We start from the raw sequence: 9,482 nt of genomic DNA on the forward strand, positions 1-9,482 counted from the left end.
TCCTCATTTCAAAACAATATGTTCTTATTTCCCTTTCCTCATTTTATATTTCAGTAAATGGAGGTCTAGGGAGATAAAGTTATCTTGCCCAAAGTTGCAGGGCTAGTAAGTGATGGGTCAACATTAGGAGTGAGGGATTTATACTTAAGAGCTCTTTCTCACTTAATTCACATAAGAAACAAATACATATATTCTGCTTGGCTATCATTGGCTCACTGCCGAATTTTATTATTTGTTTACATTTTGAAGACATTTCTAACAATATCTTGACTTCTTGAGAGTACTTATCTTTCTCTAATAGTATACGGTGTTTGCTCTCTGTTTTCATTTTCATAGCAAGAGAAGACCAATTTGCTGCTCTACCAACTGTTTTCTTTTTCTTATTAAAATGACTGTAGATTCAGAGCTAGTGAAAAGTGTTAGATTGATAGCACGGCTCTAGGAAGCCACAGAAAGGAAGAGTAAACCTTTCCCTCATTTCCTGCCAATAATCTCTGACCAAAACCTGGAAAGTGCATTTTTAGAAAGGACAGACTAATTCGTGGTCTGAGACAGTCACTCTAAAATTTCCTGGAAAGCCCCAGTTAGGGAGCAAAAGCATACACTAAAGTAAAGAGGAGTTTAATTCTTTAGAGTTGTAATGATTAAAAAAGAAAACACCTTTGGAAAAAGAGACTTTATGTTTATTAATTACCTTTAACTTATTAGGAAGGATGAGTTCCTTTTAAGCTTATGGTAAAGTCATGACATAAAGTTAATTTCTTAATAATCCACTGGAATTAACCAGGATGGAGAACCATCCTCAAAAGAATGTGATTTTGAAACTGATTGTAAGAAGTGGGAATGTTTGAACTGAACGAGATAATGAGTGGTCTATCATATTTATCCTAAAATATTTAAAGAACTAATAATGATATTAATAATGATATTAATAATATCTGCCCTTTTTTAATTTTAAAATGTTTTTATTATATACTTTACATTGAACATTTCAGAAAAGAATACAATTACAGTAATTTCAAAATGCAATTCCTGGATTCAATAAATATCTTTTATAATTATACTCAGTCAATATCTAGAAATGTATGTACACACTAAGTCAGCTAACAAATAAAATAAGAAAAATAACTATATAAACTGTAAATTTCAGTTATGAGGAACATGCATGATTAGTTAAGTTACTGTGTTTTTTTAAAATACGATTCACATTTGTTTCAATCACGTATACATTCACTCCAAGAGTTAAATTAAACTGCAGATGCTAATAACTTAAAACTATGATCTTTGTTACCTTAAAAAAATTTCAGCATAATACAAAGAAATTCAAGGAGAAACTTTCAGGGCCCTTGATCAGAGGCTTTTGATACTAGTGATACTCTGGTATATGTGAAGGTTCAAATAAGGCTAAGAAACATATTTCCCATTGAAGGTGCAATCAAAGACATAAGTGAACTAAGCATTCTATACACTAGTTAGCCATCAAGAAAAGACTCATGTTAGTAACTGTTTAAAAAGCCTTAGCCAATGTTAGAAAAACAAAACATTTAGAGTAATATTTATAAATGCAAGCATAATTGATTTTTGCCTCCTATACATAATCATCTTTGAAAGACTAAAAGTGAGTTCCAATTGGTTCTTTTGAGAAGTGGCAGGTGCACATGGGATGATCTACCGGTTTACCTTCTCAAAGTATTTGGAAGCAGTTGGATGTGGCTTGATTGTAAGAGAATCCGGCGGCCAGTTTGCTGGGCAGACTTTTCCATGGACTTTCACAGACTGGAATGCTTTCATCAGGAGGAGGGGTTCTTCCATGCTTTCGCCCATGGGGAGATCATTGATATTCAAATGCTTGATGACTTCTTTGGGGTCAATTATGAAGAGACCTCTTAGTTCAAGACCAGGACCTAAAAGCACACAGGTAGTCTCAGGAATTCTGTTTAGTCAAAGCTGACAAGAGTGCGATGTTATGTGGCCCAAACCACCATTCTTCCTCGGTATGTTTATCTAGGCAAGGTGACTGAAGAGGGAGTCCACTGAAACTGCAACAACTTCACAGTTCACATCAGGAAATTCATTGGCTTTGTCACTAAAAGCAATAATTTCTGTAGGAGAAACAGAGGATAGAAAGGATAGAAGAAGAGCACCAAATATTTCCCCTTAAAGTCATCAAGGCTTAGTTATTCGAACTCTTGATTGACAATGGCTGTATCCTTAAAATAGGGCACCAGCAAGAACATGGTATGAGGAACTGGGGCTAAAGGCAAATTTTGCTTGACTGGAACCAGACCACAATACATTGGTCAAGCATGTTCTTCAAGAAGCAGCAGGCTTAAAGGCTGCAGAGGCAGATGCCCCAAGGAATGGCACTCACACGTCAGGCAACTGAAGCCAAGAGCAACCTTGCCGCCATAGGTGCCATCCTCAGTGCACTCAGGAGCCACTGAGAGGAACAAGAGCAGAGGAGGCAGTACTTATCCTTTATCGATAACTCTAGGTGTTAGGCGCATTGCACACATATATATATAATTCCCACAGTAACCTGAAGCTTTATGTGCTATTATCAGCCCCATTTTACAGATAAGGGAATAGATTACAACGGTGGTTCATGGTAGAGTCAGGACTTCATCCAGTTCCATCTACCTTTAGTGCCCTTTCTCTCAACCACAATGCATAGTCCTCTTTGTGAATGAGGGCTTAGCCACATTCAGCTTTTGAGAACAGATCTATTACTAACAGGTTAAAGTTTCAAGGTGGCACATATAGAGTCTGTATATCTAAATTTAAAGTAAGTAAATTTGAAATCATCTATTTTTTTTCTATGTTAAAGAATTTGGAATTTAGTTTTTAGATAGTAGATAGCCATGGAAGTGGTTTTCAGCAAGAGTGTATTGGATTTGAAGAAGGTAGGGAAAATAAGTTTATTATCTCATTAGAAGATTGTTATAATAGTCCAGGCAAAAGTTGACTGAGACTGAACTTTGAGCAGATGAAGAGGGAGGGGATAGAGTACAGCAAACAGATTCCAGAGCTATGTGAATGGTACATAGGAGAAACTAATGATCAGCTGGATGTGGTGGGTGAAGTAGAAGAGTCAGGGATGCTTCTGAGGGTTCAGCTAAGGTGTCTGAATGCCTGGTGACACTATTAACCTGGATAGGTTAGATAGGTTATAAAAGAGAGACCGATCTGGGGTCATGGGGTGGGAAGCAATGGATTTTGTTTTACACTTGCAGAGTTTGAAGTGCCTGTGCCACATCAAGGCAGAGATACACCTTGGGCAGTTAGAAACGAGTTTAAAGTTCGAAGGAAAGGTCAGAGCTAGAGAATGAGTGTGGGTCCTTCTGTTGGAGCTTTGGGAGTGGATTGAAGCTCACAGGGAGGCATGAAGAGTGAGAAGACTAGAGCGCCAAGGACCGTTAACAGAGTCGTCATGTCTGTTCCGGCCATTTAGCAGGTGGTTGCTGGTGGAGAAGCACCACAAAGAGAAAATTAGATAATCAAGCCTCAAATCACAAGAGAACATGTTTTTGTTTTTCGTTTTTTTTTGAGATTGTCTGCTAAATAAAGCAATTTGTGTGCAGCTGAACATTTTCAGTTTTCTAGTACAAAAGACTCCCAATAGGGTAGAAGCAGGAGAAACTGGTTCTAGGAACTATGAATGAGGTTGGTATTCTTGGGGCCTCTTCTCCCACTCCCTCCCATGCCCCTTCACCCCAGTGATCTGGGAATTAACCCTTCTTTTCAAAATTATGATTTGCTAGCATTCTTACGTTCTAAAGAATTTCTCTGTGTTAATGACACACCATCTTTGAAGTGTGATAAGATACATCAGGGAGGCATCAAATTGGCATTTGTTTCTATAAGGGCCTAAAACCATTTTTCTTCCTTTGTATCTTTTTAAACATTTTCCATCAACTGCAGGTAGAATGGTAAGAAGACCATCTCACATGTTTTCTCTCCTTCTATTTCTTGACAAGCTGTGTGACCTTGTACAAGGTACGTTAACTATCTGGGGCTCAACTTTCTTTATCTTAAAAATACAGGAATCAGACTATATTTTCTCAGAGGTGTCTTTCAGCTCAAAAGTTTTGTGATTCCATAATTCAAACCCTGCACATAAATGCTTTTTAAATGTCATTAGTTAGATCACCAAAAGGCTAATAATTGTATAATCAGTGATAGATCAAATGCCATTGAAATAAGTTCCTTAAAGATGGAAAAAAGTCCTCTTTATAGAAATGAGTAAGACTTTTTATTTTCTCATGAGGTCAAAATCTCCATTTTGGTGTGAGCTCTAATTAAATTAAATCCTGAAAAATTTAGACAAGACTTATAGAAGACCCCTTCCTTCCCCAACTGATTCTAAAGGTTATGAGATAATAGAACATTTTTTTTTTTTTTTTTGAAATGTAGAGACTTTTAAGAGAGGTGAATAACTATGGCCTTAGTCAGCTCAGGCTGCTCTAACAAAATCCCATAGACTGGATGGCATAAACAACACATTTATCTCTCACAGTTCTGGGGGCTGGGAGTCTGGAATCAGGATGTCAGCATGGTCAGGTTTAGGTGAGGGCCCTCTTTCTGGCTTGTAGATGGCCACTATGTTACTGTGTCCTCACGTGGCAGAGAAAGAAAGAGCAAGCTCACTAATCGCTCCTTATAAGGGCACTAATCCTATCATGTGGATATGGGACCCCACTGTCATGACCTTATCTAAACCTTATTCCTAAGGGCTCTACCCTCAAATATCATCACATTGGCATTTAGGGCTTCCACATATAAATTTGGGAGTGGGAGAGGACACACACATTTAATCCATAGTAACTATCTTGCTGAGGAAGCTGTAGCTCTAAGCTACAACTTAAAGTGGGTAAACCTAGCTTAGGGAGTCTGCTTTGACACAGAAGGACACGGAGGTCAGACTAGCCTGTGTAGGTGTTATTCTAAAGCAGCTGAAGCGATATCTGTTGAGAGATGGACCAGATCATGGTTGATAAGGAAGACAAATTGTCCTAGGAGGAGAGACATGGCAAGAGGCACTGAGGTAATGAGGTCGAAGGAAGCCAAATCAAGGAGTCAGTAATGAAGAGAATCAGGAGCGATTCAAGAAGCAAGATATGAGAAATCAGTGGTGCTGGGTAAAGGCTCATATACCATGAGGCCCCAGCTACCTGTTCTAACAGTTGTGAGAAGCCAGGTAGAACCAGACACTGGAAGATAAACTGCCTTTAGTCTCTGGGCATCTTCAGTCTAGGGAGAGGAGACTACTGAGAAACTGGGAGGTCTTTTTCTCCTGAAGACTTTAGAAATTGGACCAAAGTTATATAATGTTGCATCAAGATGTATCTGTGTATTATGGCACCTTTACTTTCTATTTATTTCAGTGGACTTGGAAATAGACCCTCAGATCAGTCCTGCCTCCCATTCTGTCACTGCCCGTGCCTCCCCCCATCTTGGGTGAGTCATCTTTCCAGAACAGTGACAGCCATCACCAAAGTTGAGAACTCAGTGTGACAAAAGGGCTGTTTTCACAGTTCTCCAGCAACATAATATAAAAGTTCACCACATCAGGCGCATCATCTTAATCACTGGGGTCAAAAGAACCTCTAGATGTGACAAGTAGCTGCCTCTTTAGTTAACTTCCTCCTTCTGATTGGCAAGCAGAACACTACCACACAGATGCTCACTTCACTATTTCATTTCTCTAGCTTTGTCTCCATTAGTTGGAAATAAGGGTCTTTTGTATTAAAAGGATATATGGAAAAGAAGCCAAGGCTCACTCTTAATATAAAGGTAAGAATGCGCAATGGCAGCAGAATTTCTAAGCTTACTGATGAGTACATTCCTTTAGTCCATGTCAGTTGAGCACCTATACTCTGTGTGCCTGGCGCTGTTCCCCTAGGCACTGAGGGATCCAAGAGTGAAGAAGCAGACCAAGCTTGGCTCTGTTAGAGCCTATATTTCAGTAAACAAACAAATACAAATAGCAAAATATCAAATAGCTACAGTCCTATACAAAGAACCAAGTGGGGGATGTCATAGAGCATGACTAATTTATTTAGGTGTCCAGAAGGGCCTCCCTGAGAAGATGACATTAACACTGAGATCTGAATGATGAGAGGCAGCCACGTGCAGTTCTGGGGGCGAGCATTCCAAGCACAGCACAGAGTTGGCTCGAAGGCCCTAAGGCAGCTCTAAAATTGGCATGTCAGGCTGCAGTTTGGTGACAACGGAGTTGAGAAGAAGCAGATGACTTCTCAGAGAAAGATAGGAGCCAGACATAAGGAATTTGAAATTTACTCTAAATGTATTGAGAAATCATTGCAAGGTTTTAAGCAGGGAAAAGATTTTATCAATATACTGTTTAAAAAGATCAGTCTGGCTGTTCTGTAGAAAATGGATTGTATAAGAACAAGAGTGTGAAAAAGGAGGTCAGTTAGGAAGTTATCACTATTACCCACCATGAAAGGCTATGGTGGCTTAGATCAGGGTGGTGGGGTGGAGCTGGAGAGAAGTGGATGTATGTAGGATTTATCTGGGGATAGAAATGACAACTAGTTATTTCCATGTGGGCAAAGTGTGAGAAAGGAAGAATAAAGGGTAATTTTCAGACTTTGGGGGTGAGCAACTAAATGGATGGTGCTGTATACTGACAAAGAATGCTGGAAGAGAAGCAGGGGTGGTGGGGGAAATTAAGGTTTAAACCGAAGAACATAAGTTTGGAGGAAAAAAATCAATGCTCACCTTGAAGTACACAGGTGACTTCAAGAAGGTGTCAAGCAAACATTTGCATGTGGAGTTGAAACAACGAGGACACCTAGTGTTGGTGTGGCAAAGACAGTTACTGCTTACTGCATATCTGTGTGCTTGTCTGTGTTTTTGACCACTTTGCATTTTGGTGAGGGTCATGTGATACTCTGCCCAATGGACTATATCCCTTTGGGCTGAAGCACAGAAGAGGAAATTTGAAGTTCTCCTCGGTCTCTCCTCCTGCCATAGCGACCAGCAGTGTTCCAAGTCACAGAGCCTTGTTCAGCCCTGGGCCCTGTGTTGGTTATGTGAAGTCGAGTCATCATTTTTCTGCTAAACTGTGTTGATCATGAAGGATGAGAGTGAAATAAACCTGCTTGTGTTAAGCCTCTGAGGTTTGGGGGTTCATATGATATTGTAGCACAACTTAGCTTATACTGACTACTACAGCTAGAGAAATGGATTTAGACATTTTCAGTAAAAAGATACTACCTGAAATCATGAGAATGGACATATTCATTTAAGGAGAAAGTGCAGATGGAGAAGAAAAGGAAGCCTAGTCTAGAACATTCTCATATGCTCTAAGGGGTTGAGCAAAAGAGGAAAGTCAGGATTATATGATGCCTAGGAAGCCAAGAGAAGATCCTTAGTATCCTTAGAGTTCAAATCCTGAGTACATGAGCTTAAGGGGTGATTTCGCAGCATGCAGAGACATTGCAATGACTGTTGTGTTTTCCTTAGATTGCTGGTTGTGAGAGCCTGTGTTGTGATTTCTTAGAATGAAGTCATGGGAGGAGCACCGTACACTGTAAAAATGCTATACTGATAAACTATTTTGAGTCAGCAGGTCACAAAACCTGAGGATTTTTCTGGCTTTGAATTTGGGCAGATACAGATGGCTCCAACCTGGGAAACTTTTTCTGACTCACCCTGCAGGAGGTTAGATGCACCTCCTTGATGTTTCCATTGTGTCCACAGGATGCCTCTAAGTCTCGTTATATTGCAATTTAAGTGTCTGTTTCCTCAGATAATCATCATCTCCAGGACTCTCCCTAGTGCTTACAGGGGTATCTGCCGCAAAGCAGACTCTCAGTCAGTGTGTGTTCAATGAATGAACAGTCTTGCCTGGCACCTGGCAAGATCACCTCCCATAAACATGAAGTGATAGGATGCTGTTTGTCACAAACATAAGGTGATAAGCATTTCTGTTAACACCACATGACTAAAAAAAAGCCAGCTTAACCTCTTTTTCATATTCTTCACATACCTAGTCAATCAACAAGTACTTACTGAATGCCTGCTGTGCACCAAAAATTGTGCATTGAAGGAAAGAACGGAAGTATCTATCTTAGTCTCTACACACAAGAAAGTAACAATGCAGTTAAGAGGTCTAACAGGCTAATGGCTTTGAAATGATTTGAGAACATATGAGATGGTAAAGAGTTAATTGAAAAACTGAATGGTACACATAATGAACATTATGGGAGTTTGATAAAGAAAAAGAATAGATAAATGTGAAATGGAATTAGATCTAGGAAAATTTCTTAGAGGAGATGGGACTTTGAGGAGAGGTCAGATCTGCAAGGCTGGGAAGGGAGACATGGAGAAGTATCAAATCAGAGCTTAATTGACTTTGAAAGGGCAAGTAAGCAGATTCCCCAGAACAGGAAAGGGTGTTATTGGACAGTGGCAAGAAACATAGTTGAAAAGGTAGCGTGGGGCCAGATTAGAAAGGATTTGAAAAGTCAGTAAAATAATAATTTATGCCATTCATTCATTCATTCATTCATTTATTCATTTGTGAAACATTCTTCGAGTGCCTACCATATGCCAGGCACCATTATAAGTATGGTGTGTGCGTGTGCGCACACATAGTTGCTGACCCCCATGGGAATTATATTCTTGATGAAAAGGTATAGATAATAAAATTTCAGGTTGTGATAAATGCTACGAAGCGAGGCAGGATAAGGAGATACAGAGAGATGGAACACGTCCTTTTTTATAGGGGAGGGTCAGGGAAGGCTTTTCTGAGGAGCTGATCTTAATGAAGGGACCAAGTGACAAGGTGAAGAAAATAGTAGGTTACTGGGAATCAAAGCGATGTGACAAAGAGTATGTCAGGAAGGTAACACATAATGTAGAGAAAGGTGGAGAGTCAGTGAACTAGCAGCAAAAAACATGGCATAATTCAAAATCTAAGAATACGCTAGAAAGCTTTAGTTACAAAAGTTTCTCATATAAATTTTAACATTGTATGTATTGGGGATTTTTTGTTTCCTAGATAATTGGGTATTATAGCTTAAATGATTAAGAAATGAGAGAAACCTCTTCTGTTTGTTTCACCCCATGTACCACACTCATGAACACTGTAGCTTGCAATCTGCTAACAGCACTGTTAGTTTCCAACATTTCTATCCTTCCTACCTGTAAAGGGACCTGCCACCTATCAGATAGACTGGTGTCCTTGGAAAACAGCAAAATAGAAGGTATAGGTTTTCTTGCCTATCTTGTCAATGTTAGGCCTGTGAGTATTGCGTGGCTTTGTGCCCAGTAGCAGAGGATTAGGGTTGCCAAATCTTTGTATAATAACAAGCTCCAATCTACATAACACCTGGTCTTTACAAACCAAGTCATTATGAATATGATCCAAGTTGTCACTCCAGGGGTTTGATTATTTCCAAATGAGTTGGAGTTGTTTCATATATGTATATATGAAACTATATATATATATA

At 39.3% G+C, this 9,482-nt stretch overlaps 1 pseudogene; it reads right to left on the reverse strand.

Moving 5' to 3' along the window:
• Positions 1-1,668: 1,668 nt before the first annotated feature.
• Positions 1,669-2,410, reverse strand: LOC102888524 (annotated as a pseudogene).
• Positions 2,411-9,482: the final 7,072 nt, after the last annotated feature.

The sequence above is a fragment of the Pteropus alecto genome, unplaced genomic scaffold (assembly GCF_000325575.1).
Source record: "Pteropus alecto unplaced genomic scaffold, ASM32557v1 scaffold3, whole genome shotgun sequence".
NCBI classification, from domain to species: Eukaryota; Metazoa; Chordata; class Mammalia; order Chiroptera; family Pteropodidae; genus Pteropus; species Pteropus alecto.